At 47.1% G+C, this 24,237-nt stretch overlaps 1 protein-coding gene across 7 annotated transcripts in view; it reads left to right on the top strand.

Moving 5' to 3' along the window:
* LOC142587282 (uncharacterized) overlaps positions 1-24,237 on the top strand; it is a 378,424-nt gene that overhangs the window by 22,841 nt on the left and 331,346 nt on the right. The gene's annotated exons all lie outside the window — the stretch shown is intronic.

Genomic DNA, 24,237 nt, shown 5'->3' with positions numbered 1-24,237 from the left:
TATTTAGTTCGATATAGCCAGAATTCGATATATGAAATCACATAAGAAATGCATCAAAAACTTCTGCAAATCAGTTGTGGCGCAGTAAATACTCACTTGATGCTTCACACAGAGTATTCTTTTGGCTGAAAGCACTGCAGCAGTGTAGCCTGCTTCTTACTGGCAGCCGCGTGCTTAAACACTGAGCCCTCAACATAGTCTAAACCATCCACAAGCGACAGGCCGGTGCCCTCTATTGCGCTGCAGTAGCAGTGTAGAAGGGCCAAAGCAGCTACAGCCTCTGTTGAAGTCGGGAGCTGGGTAAAGTCTGCGTTTCCGGGATCAACTTTGGCAGCTCCTTTGTTTGGCCGCTACTTCTGCTGTGATCTCCATGTTCATCAATCGAAGCATTTTGAGACATGGTCAATAACAAAGTATTAAGGGCTGTCTACAAAGACACCTGTGAGTGAGCCCAGTGAGTGCACACTGTCGTGCGTCTTTGCGGGTGCAATCTGCCAGCCCTTGCAAGGCGTGGCAGGTGCAGAGCGCGGCACCGAGGATAGTCAGTGCGACATATGCAATGCGTCGTTGACGTTGAACTAGCCAAGCCACCACGTGCGTACACCACTATGTTCAAATGGCGCCCTCAGCGAGATCAATGTGTGCAGCTATAGTGCGCAGCAGTCGGGAACGCCCATTGCGCCACCGCAATTAAATTATGGGGTTTTACGTGCCAAAACCACTTTCTGATTATGAGGCACGCTGTAGTGGAGGACTCCGGAAATTTTGACCACCTGGGGTTCTTTAACGTGCACCTAAATCTAAGTACATGGGTGTTTTCGTATTTCGCCTCCATCGAAATGCGACCGCCGTAGCCGGGATTCGATCCCGCGACCTCGTGCTCAGCGGCCCAACACCATAGCCACTGAGCAACCACGGCGGGTGCCACCGCAATCTTTGACTTTGAGGGTGTTGCGAGAAAGCTCACCGCTTGTCAACATAGTGCACGTGGTCTGGGGCGGTGGAGTTCTATATATCCATTCTACGTCCGACCCCGTTTGAAATAAAAAATAAAAAAATGCATGTAATTTTCCAGGTGTTATAGAAAGTGTTCAATATATGCAATAATTCGATATATCCACGTTTGGTATGTGGGGGCTTGACTGTATATGGCACACAGAATACAATGATGGGCTTTCAGACAAATAAATCTATCGATCTAGCTCGACTGACTATTTTCCATCTCTTAACCTCTCAAGTGTTTTATTATTTTGATCAAAAGTGACCTTATTTTGCTTCGTTATTTTATGGCTTATTTTCAAACTTCATTTCATCAAAGGTCCTTCTAAACATTTAACCAATTTACTTGATGTTTACGTGTGAAAACCTCATTTTACCTCTTCACTGTGCAATATCTATGTACTTGTCATTGCCACAAACGATACAGTTAGAAACGATAAAAAATGTTTTGTTTTACGCTGTTTCCAAATCAACTATTCTGCGAAGCAATGTTCTTCACTGATGAAAGTATTTTTGACCATTCTTGCATTTCTAAAGCAGGTCACAAATGTTGTGGAAGTTCATGAAGCACTGAGCTTTGCCAAAGGGCTTGCACAAGATTGTTCCAAATCTGCCAGTAGGTGCAAAAAGCACGCAATTCCGAAAATGCAGTCTTTCTGCGGAGAAAAAGTGCTGATATACAGTTGCCAACCGTTTATTCGGACCTCACAGGGAGTGTGGAAATGTCCGAATAAACAGGTGCCCAAAAAAGCAGATTAAGAAAAAAAAAATCCTTTATTTCCACGCACTTACTCGGGCTCGGCATTAAGCTTGAAGAAATCGTGAATGCGCCATCGCGCGCTGTTCCGTTTACGCGCAATCAGATAAGCCTGAACCTCGGAGAGGGTCGTACGGTCACTGTAGGCGGCTCAAAGCACAGTCATTTCTAGTACACGCTCCACATGCGATGGCAGCGTAGCACATGGTGCATCATCTTCCAACTCGGAGTTATCGTTTGGCGGTGCAGCAAGAACCTGACAAATGATCCCGGTGTGGTCAAGTTCTGCGCATGTCAGCACAGCAGTGTCGGCACCTGTTAAACTGTCAAATGAGACAGTGTCCGGAATCGCAATGCAACCACTGCGCAGGTCTCGGCAGAACATTTTCGGCGTCAGTAAGGAGCAGATCATCATCATCATCAGCCTGGTTATGCCCACTGCAGGGCAAAGGCCTCTCCCATACTTCTCCAACTACCCCGGTTATGTACTAATTGTGGCCATGTTGTCCCTGCAAACTTCTTAATCTCATCCGCCCACCTAACTTTCTGCCGCCCCCTGCTACGCTTCCCTTCCCTTGGAATCCAGTCCGTAACCCTTAATGACCATCGGTTATGTTCCCTCCTCATTACATGTCCGGCCCATGCCCCATTTCTTCTTGATTTCAACTAAGAGCACATCAGAAGGTGACAAATCCTAGGCCCCTCGGCACCCGCTTGCCGGCATTCCCCAGCGCAGTCTGCGCAGACACATTCGGCACCATTAGACACTTGACACGATGTTTCCGTATGCTGTGTTGGATCACTGCAACCTCGACACAGCACACAAAACAAACACCACCACACAGTCATGCCGACACCAGTCGCACAAACGAAAAACGTGGCCTACGCGCAGCGTCATGCACAAAGAAACAAGTCAGCTGCTGGATTGTCTTGACATGGCTTACTAAGCTGAGATTGGAACTGCTGTAGCTACTCTATTTAACCAGGCAGAAACGATGATGATGAGCGAAGCGTTGCTGCCCCACGAAGTGGCGCTACTCGCAGTAGCGCCACTTCGTGGGGCAGCAAGGAGGAAAGAACAGCGCTAAGACGATCACGGCGGGGAGAACGACACAGGACAAGCGGCATATTTTTTTTATGTGACAGCATATCGTCGGATTTTCAAAACTTCCTAATTCAAGTATGCACCATCTAGCCCAAATGATTGTTGTCCTGAACCAGCAGGGAGGCTCCTTTCAAAACAAAAATGGCATTCTGCAAGTTGAACCACGCACCGGTCAGAGTCGGTGCATGGTGCTCTCGATCAAGTTCTCAAGGAGTGTCCGAAAAATCAGACGAGAGGTTGCAAGGTGTCCAAACTTTCTGCAGTTGTTATACATTATGGTCTATGGGGAGAATGGCGGTGCCGCGAAGCAGACCGAATAATCGAGCATGTCCGAATGTTTGGAGTCCGAAAAGTCCGTCGGTGACTGTATATGTAGCAGAAAGCAAAGATCGCAATAAACACCTTCCAGTGCTGCCACCTTTGTTGTAGAACAGAAAGACTGAATCAACATAGCCTTCAAGGCACTGAAAATGTGCTGACATCTCTGTAGTAAAACAAAGGCTTAAACAAAGCTGTCTGTGTATCAGAAGAACTTCAGTTTGGCCTAGTTGGTGTTTACTGCATGTTATATTGACTGCAAATAAAGACTGGGACAGCGGAAGAGAACACAAAAATGACATGCCGTGTCGTTTTTGAGTTCTCTTCCACTGTCCCAGTCTTTATTTGTGGTCAATATGATATGCTGTCTACGTAGTAGAAGGAAAACTAAAGAGATGTGCTGAGCTCGTCCCTTTAAAAATTGGATTATTGCGGTTCACGAGCCGAGCTTGTTCAAAGCAAAATTAACCAGGATCGCATTGATGAACTGAGCTCGTCCAAACCACTTGAAAGGTTAAAGGGACCCTGAAACAATTTTGACGATTTTGTACAAATGTACTGAGTTATTACGGTAGGTCCTTCTGATCACTAAGGGACACATTTTAGCACTCTGCAAAAAGCACGTAATTTATTGCAAGATTTTAAAAATGCACACCGTTACTAATGGCAACAGTGCCACTCCCCCGAGTTTTCAGCTGCCTTGTCTCCTGATGCACGGCGAAGGCCTGTGACGTCAGTCGGGCAAGCTCTCTAACTGGCAACCCATTTTGTGTCATCAGGAGAGATTGAAACATGTCGCTGCATAAGCTTAATTTTAATAGCATATGTATGCATAGTAATTTCTGTACCCTTAAAGTGAAGTCGACAAATGGACTAAATCTGGATGTTTCTTCAAGCGAATAGCCCACTTCCACCTCAAAATGTGGATCGTCTGCCACAGCTCTGGCAATGGGGATGTGTAGGGTTTCTCACATGAAAATAGGAGCAGCAATGTCTTCTTTGGCAGGACGAACATGAATGGCACCAGTGCTGCATTACTGCTCATCTTGCACTGCGGGTGTGTGCAGGGAGTAAACTGCAGTGACTACATGCTGTAAAAAAATGTGAGCGCTGCACGTCAATGTCGACACCGACCTCCTTAGTCAACACTGTGGTCATCCATATATTGGACAAGAAAGGCGCCTTCAGCTGTAACTGCAGGTTCCACATTTCTCAGAGAGCCAAGTTTTATATATAGTTTGTGCAGAATGATAGCAGACAAGTATCTGAACAAATAGATCTGGAAGAAAGCATAGCAAGCGAAATTGAGTGTGCTTTACACCATGTCATGATGTTCATCAGAAAGCCGCCATCTTAAGCTAGACTCTGGTGTAGTGCTGCCTCTGCCTGCGTGGCAGGCAGAGGCAGCACTACCCCCTCCCCTGTAAGAACCACTTCTCTTGCATGTAGTTCTCCCTCACGGGTTGCAGAATCAATTGAGCATCTTTCCTTTCTTTAGATTACTATCATCATTATCATCATGTTGCTCGCTGGCTCCTCATTCAGTGCAGTTCTGCAAACAGCTCAAGACAAGACGAGCTTGACAATTTATCTACCGTATTTACACGATTGTAAGTAGACTCGAATGTAAGTCGACCCCCCCCCATATCGCTTGACCGGGGAAAAAAAAAGAAAAAAAAAAACCGAGGGCGCATTCGATAACGAAAATTTATTAGTAGCTGACATGGTCATTGGACTACTCGTCTTCACTAGTGCTGCCATCGTCATCGTTGCTGCGGTCCCACAGCGTGTCGTGGTCCAGCGAAATTTCAAATTTGGCAAACGACTGCACCAGGACATCTTGCAGAACCTCAGCCCACGCCAAATGCACCCAACCACACGCAGCCGTCAGGGAGGCTCTTTTGACAGGTCCGGTTGGCGTAATTTCGCAGTCTTCTGCCGCCAGCCACTCGTTGTACTCACGGCGGAGCAGAACCTTGAAATTAAGGCCGAGGTCCGGGCTTATTTCATGACCACGTCGCACTTCACTGGCAGGGACCGATCATGCATTTCTGCGACGTACGCCGCAAGCTTAGCCTACAGCTCCGGAAAGCGTCCATACTTCGGAATGTGGGAAATTTCTCACTTGCCGTCACACAGGTGAAAATTTCGCTTCGCTGCAGTCTCCACTCTCGCACCACCCGTTTAGAAACATCGAAATTGCGGCCCGCTGCGCAGTGATTTGTTTCTTCGGCGTAAAGGATGGCAGCCCTCTTGAACGCTGCTGTGAACGAGTGCCGAAAGATTAGTGGGCCTGCAGCACTCATGACGACTGGGGAAGCGTAGAAGTAGCACATAGCCGAAGTGGAGCGCGTCAAAAAGTTAGTCAAACCAATACCAATGCCTTTAAACCATGGAGGAAGGAAACTGAGGAGAGGCCCTACCCCCTCCATGCGCTAGGACAAAAGTGTGGAGGAAATGCCGTAGTAGGTTCTCCTTTGTTTTGCTGTTTTTTTATTTCTTTGCTGTAGTGGCCCCGCCTTTCGGGCCACAATGGCGGCTTTGTTATTGTTCTGTGCGCGCACACGTGTTGCGCCGTAGGTTTCGTACTGTGGCAAAAGTGCCGTGCGGGCAGGTTTGTGTTGGTCTCCATGATTTGTTGCGCTGCGTTATCTGGACCGTGCTCTACCGGATGTTGCTGCAGCCAGGTGGGAGAGGAGGAACTAAAGTTCGTGGAATGAATGCGCATGCAATGCTGTATGCAATGTACCGCGCCATGGCAAAGGCTACGGACGAAGGAGTATCCGCGGGAAATGTTGCCCTCTTTCGCGGAATCATGCTAACGTGCTAACGATTGCTTAGTATTGCTGCGGAGTGCGCGGGTCCGGGCAGCACGGTTGCGCTCAGCGCGGCGTGGTTTCGCGAGAAATGTAAACAAGAGAGGAGAGCTGGCCCGATAGGCTGAGCAACGCCATGAGCAACGCCAACTTCTGGCTTCACTTTAGCTTCACAAAGAGTGATGTCACGGCCTCTCCTTAGTTTCCTTCCTCCGTGCTTTAAACAGACAAAGAGAAACCCGCAAGCGGTGTCTGCTGTTCCATGGACTACCGATACTCCCCGCAAGCGCCGCCGTTCTGAGCGTGCCGCCGCAAATGGGAACAGCGGCACTTTTATCAACTATCGACACCCCCCCATGAGTGTTGCATGCACTGTAAGACTCTCAAAAATGTTGAAAAACCCTTCCGAAAAGCGAACAAACACGCGGAATAGCGAAAAGATACGGGTAGGGCCATAGAGCAAACATAAAATTGTAACTACGTTGTAGCTCTCGTTGGTATGGCTTTTTTTGGCGGGGCCATGTTTTGGTTTCGATTGTTAGTCGACCCCCCAACTTCAGACTTTCAAATTTTAAAAAAGGGGTCGACTTACAATCGTGTAAATACGGTATATGGTGCAATGCGTGGAACATGAAACTAAATGTAAATATATGCGCATATCTTGCCGCTCTAACAATACTGACACACGCATGTATTTTCTGAATAGCGCTCCTCTTTGTCAAGTTAATTTTTACAAGTATCTCGGCCTTTACATCACTCATGATCTATCATGGCACAACCATGTTGAATTTATAACTTTAACGCTAATCGCATGCTAGGCTATCTATGCAGAAACTTTTACGCCGTTCCTGCATCTTTAAAATTGTCGTTCTACAAAATGTTTGTTCGATCAAAATTAGAATATGCCTCGGCCATCTGGGATCCCCCTCAAGTATCACTAACCCTCTCCCTCGAAGCCATTCAGAACCATGTGTCCCGCTTTATTCTATCTAATTACTCTCGTCATGCTAGCGTAACACTCATGAAGCAAACCCTTAACATACCGGAACTTTCAGTACGTCGTGCATACAGTCGCCTCTGCCTTTTCCACAAGATTTACCACAAACCAGTATTAAAAGAAAAACTTCTTACTCCTCCTTCCTACTTTTCATCCCGCAGCGATCACCTTCATAAAGTTTTCGTGCCATCTTGTCGCACGAACGTGTACTATTACTCTTTTTTTACCTCGCGCCTGCAATGACTGGACCGACCTCCCCACATCGGTCGCTACTATTATAGACTCATGGAGGTTCAAGACTGCTGTTTTCCATGCCATCTAACAAATATTTTATTCATTGATCTGCATTCTTTTTCTGTGTATATGTACCACTCCTTTCTGTAGCGCCTACAGGCCTTGAAAGTATTTAAAATAAATAAATAAAAGAATAAATAAATTGCTTGCATTCGTTTTTGTTGGTTGTGTTGAAGTCATTCCCGGCCACTCGGTTTCTCAACTTCGCTTGACTTGCCCCCAACACGGTAAATGGCTGATCCACCCGCTGACATCAGCAATGCATGCTGTTGGCAGTGCAAAGAAAGTGCATGACTATAGATTTGGGAACTAAGTGCTTTTAACCGATGAGATAATCGTTGCGAATGTGCTTGGATTGGATATCAACGCAACGACAGCAGCGATGACGCGGTAGAGCAGGCTGCCTCAATGTTGTTCTCGCACGAGGCCCGGCGGGATTCAGTCCCTCCGGGGCTTCGTTTTCACAAGGAACCTTCCGCTGCACTTGGTGGAGCACTTTTATGCCTTGGAGAAGGATGTCTGCAAGCTTTGCATAAAGCATGCATGGGTGACGGATTCTTTTCTTGTTACACTGGAAGCATAAGGCAAAGGACAATCTGCAAAGACGAGACAGGACAAGCGCTTGTCCTGTCTAGTCTTTGTGGATCGTCCTTTGTGCGCTATGCTTGCAGTGTAACTATGTTTTACCAACCAGCCCAAGCCTATATACTCTTCTGATCTTTTCTCGTGCAAGCCAGTGAGAAGTACGTGCTGAGATGCTTGTGGTGATCTCTCCTCAGCGTTTCTTCTGGATTTCTCAAGCTGACAGACTGCCGTGGCAGCCTTCTCGCAATTTTTAAGATAGCCCTGTGAGGCCACTAAAGTGATGGCTCGGCGGCGCTCGCAGATCGCTTGCCACCCGTGACACCTCTTTGCAGTTGTTATAGCGGTGCCATTCTTTAGCACCAACAGCCGCGGCTTGTTACACGCGATCGGAGTATCCAGGAAGCAGTTAAACAAGTGAGCACAATCAGCAGCCGGGTGGAGGAAGGTGGTGGGGAGGGGCACTGGCCTCCCTGCCTATATACCATATTTACTCGCATAATGATTGCACTCGCGTAAGGATTGCACCCCTAGATTTTGTCGTCGAAATTAGATTCTTAAAAATTTCCTGTGTAATGATCGCACCCCGAACTTGCCGCAGCGATATGTCGTGTGCCAAGTCTAGCTAATTCTGATCGCGCTTACCATCTGTCGAAGGCCACGCAAACGACTCTTCAAGACAAACCAAGCGGTCTGCACGCACGAAACATTCTTAAGTAGATACCTCATTTCATTACTTTCATCACTTTCCACACTTCCATGACTAAAGAAAAGCTGCAACCAAACTTGCCTTTATTATGTGTAGGCTTTATAATGGTTGTGGTCAACAATAACAAAAAAGGCACCTTTCGATTCTTCTCATCTGCACTCGTGGGCACGCAACAAATCGTGAGCGGCAACGATAGTAGCCACGTTTACACTGATGTGTTAAAAGCGTACCCTATTCATACGCCGACGCTTGTAACACAGCTAAGATATTCACCCATCCTTAGCGGAAACGTGCCGTGTTAGGATAGTAGTGAAAACAGATGCTGCAGTTTCCGCAGCATGCCGGCCATGTGTTTCTATGTCACTGGCAGCTAAGCACGCCCATCTGTTTCTGTCCCCTCAAAGTGGACATGGCTACGTTATTGCCGCAAACTTGCCGATATTAACGATATTACCGTATAATGCGGAATATAGGTCGAGGCGGAATATAGGTCGACCCCCTTACATTGAAGCAAAGAAGTCAACATAAAAAATATAAGGCATAAAACTTTGTTTTATTCAGTGGCATCACCTGATCATTCGTTTGAGCTGTCAGAACCCTCGTCCGAAGACGACTGCTTATCACTGGCTGGGTCCCACAACATGTCATCCTCGGTGCCGTCCAAGGAGTTGCTAATGCAACACTTCTTGAATGCCCGTACCACCATATCATCAGGCAGTGAGCGCCAAGCCTGTGACACCCATCTGGCCACAGTGGAGAGAGGCTGTCTGCGCAGCCGGCCGGTTGGGATCGTCGGGTTTTCGCCGGCCATCCACTGATTATGTTGTTCACGGACACGGTCTTTAAAGGGCTTGTTGAGCACGACGTCCAGTGGCTGACGTGTTGATGTCATGCCTCCTGCCGGAATGACGGCGAGTTCCGTCCTCCCGTCACGGAGTGCCTGCTTCACACCTGCGGTCAAGCGCCCGCGAAAGGCATCCAAAACAAGCATGCTCGGATACCGCAGAGTGCGCCAGGTCGCCGATTCCAGACAGTCTTAATCCAATTGAGCATGAGGGCCTCTTCTACATAGCCCTTTCCATTCACGCGAACAACAACATCCTGCGGGAAAGCCTCTTTCGGCAGCGTCTTTCTCTTGAAGATTATGTATGGGGGCAGCTTTCTGCTGTCTGAAGTACACGTGAGCATCACCGGGAAGTGCGAATGCTCGTTCCCCATAGAAAGAAGCTTGACTTCTTTTGCACCATGTTCGCACACTGTGGTGGGTGACGGCATGTCGAACCACACCGGCGTTTCATCAGCGTTGCTGATCTGTCCCAACATGAAGCCATGCTGCTGCCGGAGACGGATAACATAGCGCTGGAATTCGACCAGCTTGTCCTCGTATGCCTCTGGCAGCTTCTGACAGATTGATGTGCGCTGTCGAAGTGCGAATCCCTTCCGTCGCATGAAGCGACGAACCCAATAAATGGAGCCCTTGAATTGTTCCTTGGGCAGTCTGGATTCTCGGGCGATCTCAATAGCTTTGATGCGGATGAGTTCCGCTGTCACTGGCAAAGATCTGACTTGATGCTTGTGGACGAAATCCGCCACCTTGTCTTCGAGCTCTGGGTGCACCGCGCGGCGCCCGCGAAAGGCAGTTTTCCGCGCGTTGCATGCAGACAGCTTGAGTTTCTGCGTTCGTCAGTACCGGATGCTTTTTTCCGACACGCCAAATCGCTGCTGGGCAGACATGTTCCCATGAATTTCAGCATATTCAATTACTTTCTTTTTAAATGCCGCAGTGAACTGACGTCGAGTACTCATAATCATTTTGCGGGTTCTCGGGAAATTAGTAACGGCAGGAACGATCGCTGCACAAAAAGGGAAGGTGGCGTCGGTCCAACTGCATAGGCCGCGTTAACGTTGGGCCGCATCGGTCACCAAGGGGGGCGATAACGATGTGGATGCCGAAAGGTCTGCGCTCCTACATGTTGCCAGACGACTAGTCATGTTGTGCCAAGGGCCGGTATATAAGTCATAGGGTGACCTTTTAGTAATATTTCGTGGAAAAAAACTTGACCTATATTCCGCACTATATGGTATTCATTACTGATACAGAAGAAACTGTTTCAATGCACAAAATGTACTCACGAGAAGAAAAAAAAATCGCGTGTTTGGTGTCTCGCAGCAAACGCTGGATGAAAACGTTTTTTTTTCTTTCCGCGAGAAATTTAACCCGCGTAATGATTGCACCCCTGATTTTGCATCAATTTTTCTGACAAGAAAGTGCGATCATTATGCAAGTAAATACGGTAGTTTTCTCATATCACCTCTGCCATCCGCCTATATTGATTTTTTCATGCAACCCGGTTATAAGACATGTTTTTGCCGCAATTGAACACTCGCAAAGGGAAGACACATATGAAGACAACACAGGCGGCTGCAAGGCCTGTGTTGTGCAAGGCCTGCATGTGCAAACCACGGTTTTCTGAGATTAGGATTCTTGGCAGTAGAAGATTTCAAACAGCATGTGAGCTGATGGAAGCCTACTATATAAAAAAGAAAGGAACAAATTGCATTAGTGATACATCTATCGTGCTCTATAAATCAGAAACTAGATTGTTTGACCGCTGGGTAACGTAGATCTGTGAACAGCCAGCGCATGCGTGTATGTATATATATATTCTTGGGTCACAGCCCAAAATAAATCAGCCGCCTGTGTTGTCTTTATGTGTCTTCCTTTTGTGAGTGTTCAATTGCGGCAAAAACATGTCTTTTAGCAAGCACCAACTAGGCCAACAAGCAGTTCTGTTGCAACCCGGTTATAACAGCTATCAGTTATAACAGCGGAATTTTCGCGGCACTTTAATATTGTTATAAGTGGGTTCGACTGTATCAAATCGTCAATCATCGAAGGTTCCTGCGTTTCTTCCAGAAAGTTCTACACCATTCGCGTCGCACATACATGAAATCGGATTACATAAGGTTCAGTGACAACAGAGCGCATAGAACCATAGATAACTTTCGCGAAACTTCCAATACATGCATGCGCGTCCTGCACTGTACGAAAACATTTGTTAGGCTGTGAAACATCGTCACCCAATAAAGATAAACAAGTACTTGTGTCAATACCCCCCTCTTAAAAAAAGCATCGTCCCAATGCTACAAAATAAGAGAGCGAAACACAGGACACTTATTAAACAAAAGTAAACGCCCTAAAGTGTTATATCTTACATGCACGGGATATCCCATAACTTGAAAAAGATGGCCCAAAGGGCGAATGTAAGAGTTGTTTTTTCTGCTCCCAACAAGCTCGGCAGGCGTTGCAGGCTGACGGATCCAAATGCCGTCCCGTCCGATAAGTGCAGAAAGCATCGCCACAAAAAGTTTGTCGAGTGTGTCCACCGGGTTGCTTACAATCTCCCGCTTTCATGTGGGAAGCAATATATCGGACTAACTGGGTGTTGCCTCAATGATCGGCTCCGCGAACACAGCAGCGACATAAAAAATGGCTCCGGTAGGTTCTTGGCGATTCATTGTCGCGATCATGGATGCAAACCTATTAGAACCAATGCACAATTGTTTCCCGTGGCAGCATACAGCTCATACATGAAACATCTCAAGCGCAGATTATTGCAAAATTGGGTGATAAGTGTTATAGCTTCCCTTCACTGGCTCTCACAGAAAAAGAACTAAGTTTCTTGGAGGCGGCATCACATGACTCATAACTATGTTACATGAATGCGCAGTTCATTTTCATGTAAGCGTATGCGCAGTCTACACTGCTTCAGATGTATAAAATCGATTCAGTAGTACAATAAACTTGGTTGAAAGTTTGCACTTGGTGTGTCATCTTCTCTTAGGCCCATGTCATTTTTTGTTGCGCAATATCTTTTGAGTAATTTCGCGCTCGTCGTGGTGGAACAGGTGCCTCATCTCCTCGGTGAAGAACGCTATGTTCTCGTTGGGTAGTTGCGTTCGGGCTTCTAGCATAGCTTTGGCCTTTCCCTTGCAGACGACCTTAGTAAAAGTCCCCCGGAAGCCACTACGGAAGAAGTCCCATGTTGTCAGGGTCGACTCCCGGTTCTCAAACCACGTTCTGGTGGCATCTTCTCAGACGAAGTATACATGCCGTAGCTTGTCGTCGAAGCCCCAGTTGTTGAAAGTCGAGATCTGTTCATAGATCTCTAGCAAGGTTTCTGGGTCTCCAGACGACGATCCATGGAAGGTTATAATAATAATAATAATAATAATAATAATAATAATAATAATAATAATAATAATGATAGGTTCATTTTTCAGGTTCAACTGGAGGGTTTTCTGGCCAAAAGCTACCTGTGCAGCTTGACTGTGTCCAGAAAATGCCTACAAGCAGTAGCAGACGAGTAACAGGAAATCTTAGACACACATACAATAGCCACATTCGATAAATAGAAACATTAACCATTTATGCATACAGAGGCTAATATTCATTGCACAAAATTTTAACAATAAAATCGAAAATTGAAATGCTGGAATGGTCATACATATGTTCAAAAATAATAGTAGTAAACAAGCGAACATACGGCATCTACAAGCAAAGTCATACAATCACATTTCAACAAAATACTTCCGCAGCTCAGCGTTGGTCTATCCTATTGTATGTGTATACGTGTTTAGAACATGGGGCAGGTTATAAGACAACATTTGTAATTTATAATTAGTGCAAAAACGTGGTACATTCCATGTGTAATAGTTCTTATGTGGTTGGTGGATCCCGAGGTTGCACCAGAATGGTGGATGTGGGGGCAGCCATTGGGATTGTCTTGGCCACGATCTTCTTGGTCGTCTCAGGTAGAAGTCCGTGCTCCGGAGGCAGCTGTTGCAGTCGGTGGCTTGCCCAATGATCTGGGACAATGTTGGTGTTGTCTTTGCAGTCTGGGCTTATCGGAGGAGTCCAGTACATGAACGAATTAGCACATCCGCCAGGTGTCACGTGGTAGTGATTGGGACGAACATGGTAGCAAAACTGTAAATGGTGAAACTAAATCTTTGTTGGGCGACCTTGTGCCCTCAGAACCAGCCTACACTCACAACGGCAACAGCACGAACACAGTCATTGATCGTTGAAAATCTGATCAGTAAGTCAAGCGTGTTGGCTTTTATGCATCAGTCATCAAAGGTCCCAGAGTAATCACTGGTGCCCGCGTGTCTTCGAGAAAGTTCTACACCATTCACGTCGCGCCATAAAATCAGAATACACAAGGTTTGGTGACAACAGACAGCAGATAGAACCATCGATAACATTACAGAAACTGTATTTATGCGCATCACTAATAAGAAACAAGCGTTTATTTACCAGTACAGTATTAAAGGAACCCCAATTTTACTAACAGATAGTTATAAATATCTTGGCATCACAATCACCAGCAAACTCACTTGGTCTTTCCACATTGAAAAAATTTGTTCGTCCGCACGCAGAAAATTAGGCTTGCTAAGGCATAAACTTAAAAACTCTCCCCCTAGCACAAAACTCCTCGCATATAATACAATAATACGGTCTAGCTTGGAATATGCATGTGAGGTTCGGATCTGCACACTAAAAAAGATATTAACAATCTCGAGAAAATCCAAAGATTATCCGTTCGTTTTATTTTCAACTGTTTTCGCCACTCTGACTCCTCAACTGAGCTAATGAATAAAAATAGAATTCTATGTTTAGAATGTCGAAGGAAAATAGTTAGACTAAAATTTCTTTTCCGTCTATCTAGCGCATGTATTCTAGGCCTAACAGACATCCTTGCTCCGTTATCTTCGCGTCCCACAAGACGATACTATTCACACAACTTCACCCCTGTCTTTGTCCATACTAACAATTTTAAACACCCTTTTTTCCTCACACGATAACAGATTGGAACAACCTGCCGCACCATATTTTTTATTCCGGAAGTATACTAAAATCTATTGAAAATTATTGGGAACTGTGATTTCGATCTTGTACTTTACTATGTTACATACCTGTCTGTTATTTTGCCACACCTGTATTGTTATGTATTTGGTCGTGTACATTTTTTTCTTTAACTCCCCCACTCCTGTTAGGTTCTAAACAAACAAATAAATAAATAAATGTAAAAAGATGTGCTGAAAAATGCATCAGTCAGCCATCAGTTGCTATCACTAAAAATTTGTATTCTTGAATACTTCTTGAACCTTGGTAATCTGTTTATATAAATATTGACGACTCGTTTTGCACATGCTCAGTGCAGATAGCTGGCACTTCTATGTTCTGTCTCTTTCCAAACATAAACAGTTATGAGTAAGTGCTCATCTGTCCACCCTCTCTCCGTCCTTGTCTATTGCGCGTGCTACAAATTTCACCATGAGTAACGACAAGCAGCAACAAAGCCGCAGTTGGCGTCACCCCACGCATGAAGCGGAAGAGCGGGCGTGTCCACCAGTTCCACGGGAAAGGGGAGGCCGGGAGACCTGCATGGGGGCTGCGAACATTGCATGCTATAAGACATTGACCTGACGGGTACCAAAATGGTCAGTAAATTGTCATTGTGGGAAAAAAAAAATTGCCTACGAATAAGTTACTTCCTAATGCTAAATTTGAGCACAGCTCTTCAGCTGTTTCGGCTTTTCTCTATGCTGACGCAAATAATTTGAGCAAGACATGTATGTACAGTAACAAAATTTTATTCTTCACTTCTTCAAGAGACACTCCACTCCCTGTTCTTGATTGTCAGGAAGGTAGCTTTGTGGTCAGAGAACTAGATGGATATATCCTAGACTTGCTGCACCAGTGCCCGGTTCGGCGTAGCGCACCTCTGGATTCTGGCGGCGACGGCGCTGGGCCTCTGCTCGGGCAACTCGTAAAACAGCAGCAGCAGACGAAGGACTTCCACTGGTTGCCTCGCTCATGGCTCAGAAAGAGCTGACCGAGACTAAACTACTTATATATAGGCAGACAGATCACATTATAATATAAACCATCTGTGAACCTCGGACAGTCCGTCTGGTGTGGAACACTTCGCGCCAGCCACCGCAAACGGAGTGTAGCTTGGCGCAGCGGCCTCGCTTATCGGGAGGTTGCGGGAAGCAGCGCGTAGGCACACAGAAGCATTGCGCGACAAAGAGATGGCAGCGACTGACTGACGGCGCTGACGCTGCTAGCGAGTCAACTGAAGGTGGCTTTGCGTTTTGGCTTGGGACGCGCGCACCGTGATCTGCTGATACCGAGCCAGTGCTTCGGCCACCGGAGAATACTGCGTGGTCGCCGCCTCGGAGGAGGGGAGGGGGAGAAGGGGTACGCACAGTGGCAGCTATAAGTTTTGGCTTGGGCAGCAGCACATCATCGAGATCAGCCGCCACTGAGCCGGCACTCTGATTGTTGCCGCACATGGGAGGCATTGGAGGAGAAGCGAAGAGAGAAAGGCTCATGCTGTGGGCGACAATAATGGAAGAGAGAATAGTCTAGAGGAATTCGAAATCCCACAGGTAACGCCAGAAGAAGTAAAGAAAGCCTTGGGAGCTATGCAAAGGGGGAACGCAGCTGGGGAGGATCAGGTAACAGCAGATTTGTTGAAGGATGGTGGGCAGATTGTTCTAGAGCAACTGGCCACCCTGTATACGCAATGCCTCATGACTTCGAGCGTACCGGAATCTTGGAAAAACACTAACATAATCCTAATCCATAAGAAAGGGGACACCAAAGACTTGAAAAATTATAGACCGATCAGCTTACTGTCCGTTGCCTACAAAGTATTTACTAAGGTAATTGCAAATAGAATCAGGAACAGCTTAGACTTCCGTCAACCAGAGGACCAGGCAGGATTCCGTAAAGGCTACTGAACAATAGACCATATTCACACTATCAATCAGGTGATAGAAAAATGTGCGGAATATAACCAACCTTTATATATAGCTTTCATTGATTACGAGAAACCGTTTGATTCAGTCGAAACCTCGGCAGTCATGGAGGCATTGCGGAATCGGGGTGTAGACGAGCCGTACGGTATGTAAAAATACTGAAAGATGTCTATAGCGGCTCCACAGCCACCGTAGTCCTCCATAAAGGAAGCAACAAAATCCCAATAAAGAAAGGTGTCAGGCAGGGAGATACGATCTCTCCAATGCTATTCACAGCGTGTTTACAGGAGGTTTTCAGAGACCTGGATTGGGAAGAATTGGGGATAAGAGTTAATGGAGAATACCTTAGTAACTTGCGATTCGCTGATGATATTGCCTTGCTTAGTAACTCGGGGGACCAACTGCAATGCATGCTCACTGACCTGGAGAGTCAAAGCAGAAGAGTGGGTCTAAAAATTAATCTGCAGAAAACTAAAGCAATGTTTAACAGTCTCGGAAAAGGACAGCAATTTACAATATGTAGCGAGACACTGGAAGTGGTAAGGGAATACATCTACTTAGGACAGGTAGTGACTGCGGATCCGGATCATGAGACTGAAATAATCAGAAGAATAAGAATGGGCTGGGGTGCGTTTGGTAGGCATTCTCAGATCATGAACAGCAGGTTGCCATTATCCCTCAACAGAAAAGTTTATAACAGCTGTGTCTTGCCAATACTCACGTACGGGGCAGAAACCTGGAGGCTTACGAAAAGGGTTCTACTTAAATTGAGGACAACGCAACGAGCTATGGAAAGAAGAATGATAGGTGTAACGTTAAGGGATAAGAAAAGAGCAGATAGGGTGAGGGAACAAATGCGAGTTAATGATATCTTAGTTGAAATCAAGAAAAAGAAATGGGGGGGGGGGTGGCATGGGCAGGACACGTAATGAGGAGGGAATATGACCGATGGTGATTAAGAGTTACAGAATGGATTCCAAGGGAAGGGAAGCGTAGCAGAGGGCGGCAGAAATTTAGGTGGGCGGATGAGATTAAGGAGTTTGCAGGGAGAACATGGCCACAATTAGTACGTGACCGGGGCAGTTGGAGAAGTATGGGAGAGGCCTGTGCCCTGCAGTGGGCGTAACCAGGCTGCTGCTGCTGCTGCTGCTGCTGATGATGATGATGTGGGCGAGAGATGGCGCCAGGAGCGCGCATAGCTAGAGCAGCGCACTCGCCCTAGCTACGGGGCTGGTTATGGCGAGGCACGATGGCGTTGCGAAATGCAGGAACGGATGCCAAAGATCTGCGCTCTTAGAATATAAAAAAGATTCGTTATACCCATTGCGAGGAAATTGTAGCTTCGTTAAGACGATGTTTTCAATACATGGGCATCTATTGTATTTCAAAGGGAATCACAATTGCTTTGTTATATCCATTAGTTCGTTATATCTTGTTACGTTATAACAAGGTTTTACTGTGTGTGTGTGTGTGTGTGTGTGTGTGTGTGTGTGTGTGTGTGTGTGTGTGTGTGTGTGTATATATATATATATATATATATATATATATATATATATATATATATATAATATTTGTGAGACAGCTGTTAAACCTTGGAGGTTTATTTAACAGGTTGTACACTGAAGGTGATGCTGGTCATGCTGATGAAAATATACAGATGAAGGATTAATATAATGCTCAGACAATTCCCCCGCCTGCGGAAGCGGCCAACCTGGCCACTGGTTATGGCGGTGGACGCCGTATGAAAGGCTTTAAGCGTCAAACATGCACAATCTCTGTGGTACGGCAGCGGTCGTCCAAAGGCAGAACAATGGTAGTGATGCAGTAGTTATCTGGCAAAGTCTGTTCCTGAACAGTGTAGGGCCTGATAAAACAGGATGGAAATTCCTCACATAAGCCAGGAGCATGAACTGGGGTCCACAGCAACACTTTGTCTCCAGGGTGGAAGGAAATGACATGGTGCGATGCATCATAGCGAGTTTTGTGGTCTTGTTAAATGGCGTCAGTGCTGAGGAGGGCACATTGGCGACACCGGGCAATGCGCGAAACGAACTGCTCACACAGATGTGTGGACAAGGGCACAGGTACACCAAAGAAAGAAACGTTGAGGGTAGTGATCGGTTGACGACCAACACAAGAAAGAAAGGGTGAGTACCCCATAGTGCGTTGGACGGCTGTGTTGCATGCGAAAGTGATGAATGGTAGAATGACGTCCCAATTGGTGTGGTCAGGGTTGATGTACATTGATATCATGTTAGACAACATGCGATGAAAGCGCTCTATGAGGCCATTAGTTTGAGGGTGGTACCTGGAAGTTGTTTTGTGGGTGGTATTGGATGCACGGAAAACATTGTTAAGAGGTTTAGATCGAAAGGTCCTGCCGTGGTCACTCAAATGGACACGTGGAGCTCCGTGCTGTAAAATGACGACTTCCAAGAAAAAGCCTGCAACCTCCGCTGCCGTGTCAAGTGGTCAAGCGTACTATGTCAAGTGGTCGACAGCTGTGATGATCCATCGTTTACCACCAGCGGATAAGAGTAGCGGTCCACAGAGGTTGACACCAGCGACTACGAAAGGAGCTTCAGGACATGGGACAGGTTCAAGCAGTCCAGCCGGAGGTGAGGTCGGTCGTTTGCGGTGTTGGCAGAGCGAACAGGAAGCCACGTATTTTGCTATGCTGGTTGCAAGTCCAGGCCAAGAGAAGTGGCTGCGGATTCGCTCATAGGTTTTATGGAAGCCAAAGTGACCGGCAGTGGGATTGTCATGAAAGGTCTCCAGTATCTGGGCCCGAAGTGACCAGGGAATCACAGGAACCCAACGATGTCCTTCGGGATGAAACACGTACCAGTATAATATAGAATTTTCGATCTTGATGTTCTTCAACTGCCAACGGAGCCGAGCATTAGGTGTACGAGTTGATCTGTGACTTTGTTCCATAACGGCTCATGGAAGGTGGTAAGCAAGCAGCGGTTGAAAACGGTGGGTGGTAGAGGACAACGAGAGAGAGCATCGGCATCCTGGTGTTTTTTTCCTGACCTGATGTCGAAATTGTATTCTTGTAAATGAAGTGTCCAATGGCCAAGCCATCCCGTTAAATTATTTAGCGTTGCCAACCAGCACAAGGCGTGGCTGCAAAGTGGCGGCCATGCAGATAAGGCCACAATTTTTGGATGGACCAAACAAAGGCGAAACACTTGCTCGGTAATCATATAATTTTTCTCTGCAGCCGTTAGCGTGCAACTTGTGTATGCATAGAACGACAGAAAGCTGAGCTAGTTGGTAAGGATTCATTATGCATGTGTGATTGTATATGCAACCACACATTCTTCGGAATTTTGATGACACTGCAGAACAACAGCGCCAGTACCGTGGCCGCTGGCGTCAGTATGTAGGAGTGGGTGCGGTGTTGTCGAAATGACAAAGCACAGGTTCGGACACCGGGGCACTCTTGAGGGCGTCAAAAGCAGTTTGGCATTTTTCCGACCATACGTAGGAGCTCCAGAAGGAAGGACTTGATGGAGTGGCGCTGCAATGGTGGCAAAGTTACATCTGAAGCGCCGGAAATACGAAGCTAGGCCAAGGAAGCTATGCAGGTCTTTGGCGCATTGAGGCCTGGGGAAGCGGAGGACAGTGGTAATCTTACTGGGGTCAGGTCGAAGGCCCTCCTTGCTGGCAAGGTGTCCAAGTACTTTAAGGGGGGAAGCGGGGATCAGATCGCGATTTTCACGAAAAAAATAGATTTTTGAAAAGTACACTTTTCGGAATCTACAGCATCATTTCTATCTTGTACTGAAATATTTCACCAAAAAACAAGCTCTAAACACTGAAAATAAATATATTTGTCGGTGCCGGCGTCCACACATCCGCCCGAAATCGCGAAAAAGCCGCGAAGTTCAAGGCGCGACTGCTCGGCTTTCCCACCACGGAGCACCGCCATTTTGGTATCGTTGGAAAGCCAGACTCTTTGACTCTTTGTCCCAGCCCTTCCCTTCCTCCCCTGCCAGCCAGCAAGCGCACAAAAAAAGAAAAACAGGAGGGTGGCAGCACGGAGCAGCCAATGGCTGCCGCGCCCCGATTGGCTCTGCTCCGCGGCTCGTTGTAAGGCGCCTCCTCATTGGCCGACGCCGCGCCATAATGGCGGCTGAGGTAAGGAGCGCAAGGAGCGTCTGCTCTTGTCCGCTGCTGGGAAGCCTTTCTGGCCTTTCCTTTTCTTGTGTTTCGAGGACTTCGACCACGTGCAATTGATCCGCGCACGTTCGAAAGCGTCCCGTCGCAAGTTCGTCCAGCACAGATCACGGAGTGGGCTTGCAACGGTCATCGCCGCCCGACTGCAGAGCATCGAAGACGCGCTTCCGTGGTGAGTCGTTCAACGCCGAGATGTCTCCGCAGCCAACAACCGCCAGTGAAGGCAGTCTCATGCCATCGACGAGTTCTGGCGCTTCGACGGAGCTGCAACGCGGGCGCACGCTCGCTGCCGCGGATGCGCCGGTGGCCGACCTTGCCGCTCATCACAGTGTTGACTGTTCGCCCAGTGAACGTCGCACTATTCAAGCTCACCTGAAAACACGATTTGTGTCCGCGGAAACTGCAAAACTGCAAGCGTCGAGAGTTCGCGAATCGCTTCGCGCGGTTTCAGCAACGGAGCGCAAGTTCGGGCTGACTGGCTCACAGGAAAATGCCATTCCCGCACCTCCAGAATAGGAGTTTATGCTTGTTCAAGTTGCTGCTCTGAACTCGCTGATTGGTTCCGCGCTTTGCCCAACTTGTCAGCAGCCCGGCCTAGCAGTGCTCCGCGAGACTGAACTGGGGCTAGCTCTGAAGATGGTACTTTCATGCATTTCCTGTGGTAGTACCCTACAGTCTGAGTGGTCCTCACAAAGGAAGAGCGGCTCTAGAGCTTTTGAGGTCAACGTCGGAGCTATGCAAACAATAAAGAGCATTGGGAAAGGACCAACTGCTCTTAATGACTTCTGGGCCACTATGAATGTGTCGCATCGTGGGTTACACCACAAAACATATGATGGGCACCTCAAAAAGACTTTCAAGCCTGCCGCAGCGGCAGCTGCACACAACATCTTCACAGATGCTGTAGAGGCAGTGAAAAAGGTGTACACTGAAATGGAGACTACATTTTCAAAGAACATCACAGTAGTGTATGATGGCACATGGTTGACACGCGGCCACAGCTCCCATATCGGCGTAGGCTGTATAATTGAATTCCATACAGGGCTTGTGTCGGACTGCATAGTTCTGTCCAACTTCTGCCTTGGGTGCAGCCGACAGCCAGCAGAAAGTGACCCCAACTATGTTGAATGGAAGCAGCAACACCAGTGCCAGAAAAACACTGATGTGAATTCTGGAAGAATGGAGGTTGAGGGTGCACTACAGCTCTCCAGGCGCTCCTTGAGCAGAAATGATTTACGTTACACAAACATAGTTTGTGGTGGGGACAGCCGCATGTTTCGCACTCTATGTGATGAAGAAGTTTATGGTTTTGTGCAGCTATCTAAAGAGGACTGCATAAATCATGTGAAAAAACGAATGGGGCTGCACTTCGCTCTTTGGTGGCCAAGGCAAAGAAAGGAGAGCCACTAGGTGGAAAGGGGGGCCTGACACAGCAGCTCATCAAAAAACTGACGAACTACTATGGCCTTGCTCTGCGGAACCACTCAGAAGTCGAGGAAATGCAAAGGGCAGTAATGGCAACATACTACCACATCACATCAACAGATGATGAGCCCCACCATGAGCTGTGTCCCCCTGGCCCCCTTAGCTGGTGCAACCACCGATCAGCTGAGGCAGAAGGGCAGCCAGCACCAGCTCACACGTACGAGCTTTCAGCTAAAGTTGCTGAAGCACTTCTGCCTGTGTACCAGCGCCTCTCAGACCCTCAGTTGCTGGCCCGATGCAAAGGAGGCAAAACTCAAAACGCGGCTGAGAGTCTCCATTCAGTGATATGGTCACTAGTATCAAAAGACCAGCATGCCTCACTGTTTGCCGTGGAAACAGCAGTGCACGAGGCAATTTCAAGGTACAACTCGGGCAGTCTGAAAGCTTATTCAGACCTGTGCACAACATTGGGCCTGCGCCCTGGTGCCCTGTCTCTTCAGCGGCCTGTCGAGAAAGATTCCCAGCGAATGAAGAAGGCACACAAAGTCCATCTCCTGAAAGGACAGAGGGCTAAGAAGTCACCTGCTGCCAAGGACATCAAATTTTACAATGCAGGAGCATTCTAGACAGTGTGTGCCAGTATGGAACTTTGAGGCTTGTTTTCTCAAAAGTTTGTTTTGGGCTTATCACCTCGCTCGTGGAAAGCATAGCACGGCAATGGGAGCACGAATTTTAATCCTGTTTGTTTTGCTGCAATTGCTGAAGTGTGCCTTATGTCAAGACAGTCTCAGATTTACCATTTAGGCTCACCATTTTTTATTACACAATAATTGGAGCATGATACATTCTAAACATAAAGAGAAGGTGTATACTATATCGTTTAGAAGAAGAGCAGAGAAATTTAAAAAGAAATTAAGAGAATCTTGACTTAGACTATACTTCTCAGTAACTATTAAGAACATTTACAGACCCATAACCCATTTTGCTGTCACGCTAGGCTTTCCACGAGCAAGCAACATGTAAGCAATATATAAATAATGATAAAATAAAAACTACTGAAGATATTATTGTGAAACTTTGTAGCTGTCTGTTTGATGCTATTTCAAACCTGTATGCCAAATTTCATCACTCTAAGTTAAAAAATGAAAAAGTTTGTTCCAATCCCCTCATCCCCCCTTAATGGTTTTGCTGGCAAAGTGGCACTTCTTTGTATTCAACTGAAGACCAGCAGCTGACAGGCATGTCAAGACTTCGTCGAGGCACAGCAAGTGCTTATGGAAGGTCGACGAAAATACGATGATGTTGTCAAGGTAGCATAAGCAGGTCTTCGACTTTAGGCCCCATAGTATGGTGCCAATCATCCGCTCAAATGTGGCAGGAGCATTACACAGGCCAAAAGGCATTACGGTAAATTCGTAAAGTTCATTGGGTGTGGCAAAGGCAGGGCCCGTATTCTGAAACGTTCGCCTTCCGCAAAACTATCGCCTTGGCCATGCCTCCATCAACGCTGCGCACTGATTGGCGGTTTTAGCAAAACTGGAAAATAAACGGTGGCGTCTAGTAGTTCCAGCCTACGTCATTTTAACATCATGGTGTTGCTGGGTGCTCTCGACATATATTGAATAAACGAACCCGTCTTTTGGCATTCAGTTGGTGGTGAAGTGTAGTAGAGATAAGTTTGGTGATAGTTCATAGTAGCCTTTTTGGTGGCGTCTTACACGCATTGTTTCGTGGCGACATTTGTTGTGTAAAGGGGGTTTGTTCGAGTCGTAAAGAAGCAGTGAGCAACGCAGCAACAGCAGCTTGGGTGCAGCCAGTGAACAAACTGGGTATGAGCCACGCGATGGCAACGGGGCTTTTTAGCCTGCCGATCTTCTTCGTCACAATCACCCCCGGAATTCAAGAGTAGCCATCCTGGCGATCTAGGAAAAGGTGAGCGGATCGTAATATGGCTTCAGCCGGTCAATGTGCACAGTCTCTCGTACCCGATGACGCAGATCGGGAGATGGTGACACGGGCTTGACCACGTATATAACAGGTGATGGTTGCGCAACCATGCGGTAGGGCCCGTGGTACTTCGGGAGGAGCTTGGACAAAAGGCCAGGAGCAGCAACAGGCGGTGCCCAAAGCCACACGAGTGAGTCGATAGGGAAGGGGTGAGGGGGTGCGCTGAGGTCATGGCGCTCTTTTTGGCAGCACTGTTGAGCAGACATCAAA

The sequence above is a fragment of the Dermacentor variabilis genome, chromosome 7, assembly GCF_050947875.1.
Source record: "Dermacentor variabilis isolate Ectoservices chromosome 7, ASM5094787v1, whole genome shotgun sequence".
Lineage (NCBI taxonomy): Eukaryota > Metazoa > Arthropoda > Arachnida > Ixodida > Ixodidae > Dermacentor > Dermacentor variabilis.
The sequence above is the reverse complement of the archived record's forward strand: the minus strand, read 5'-3'. Positions and strand labels throughout refer to the sequence as shown.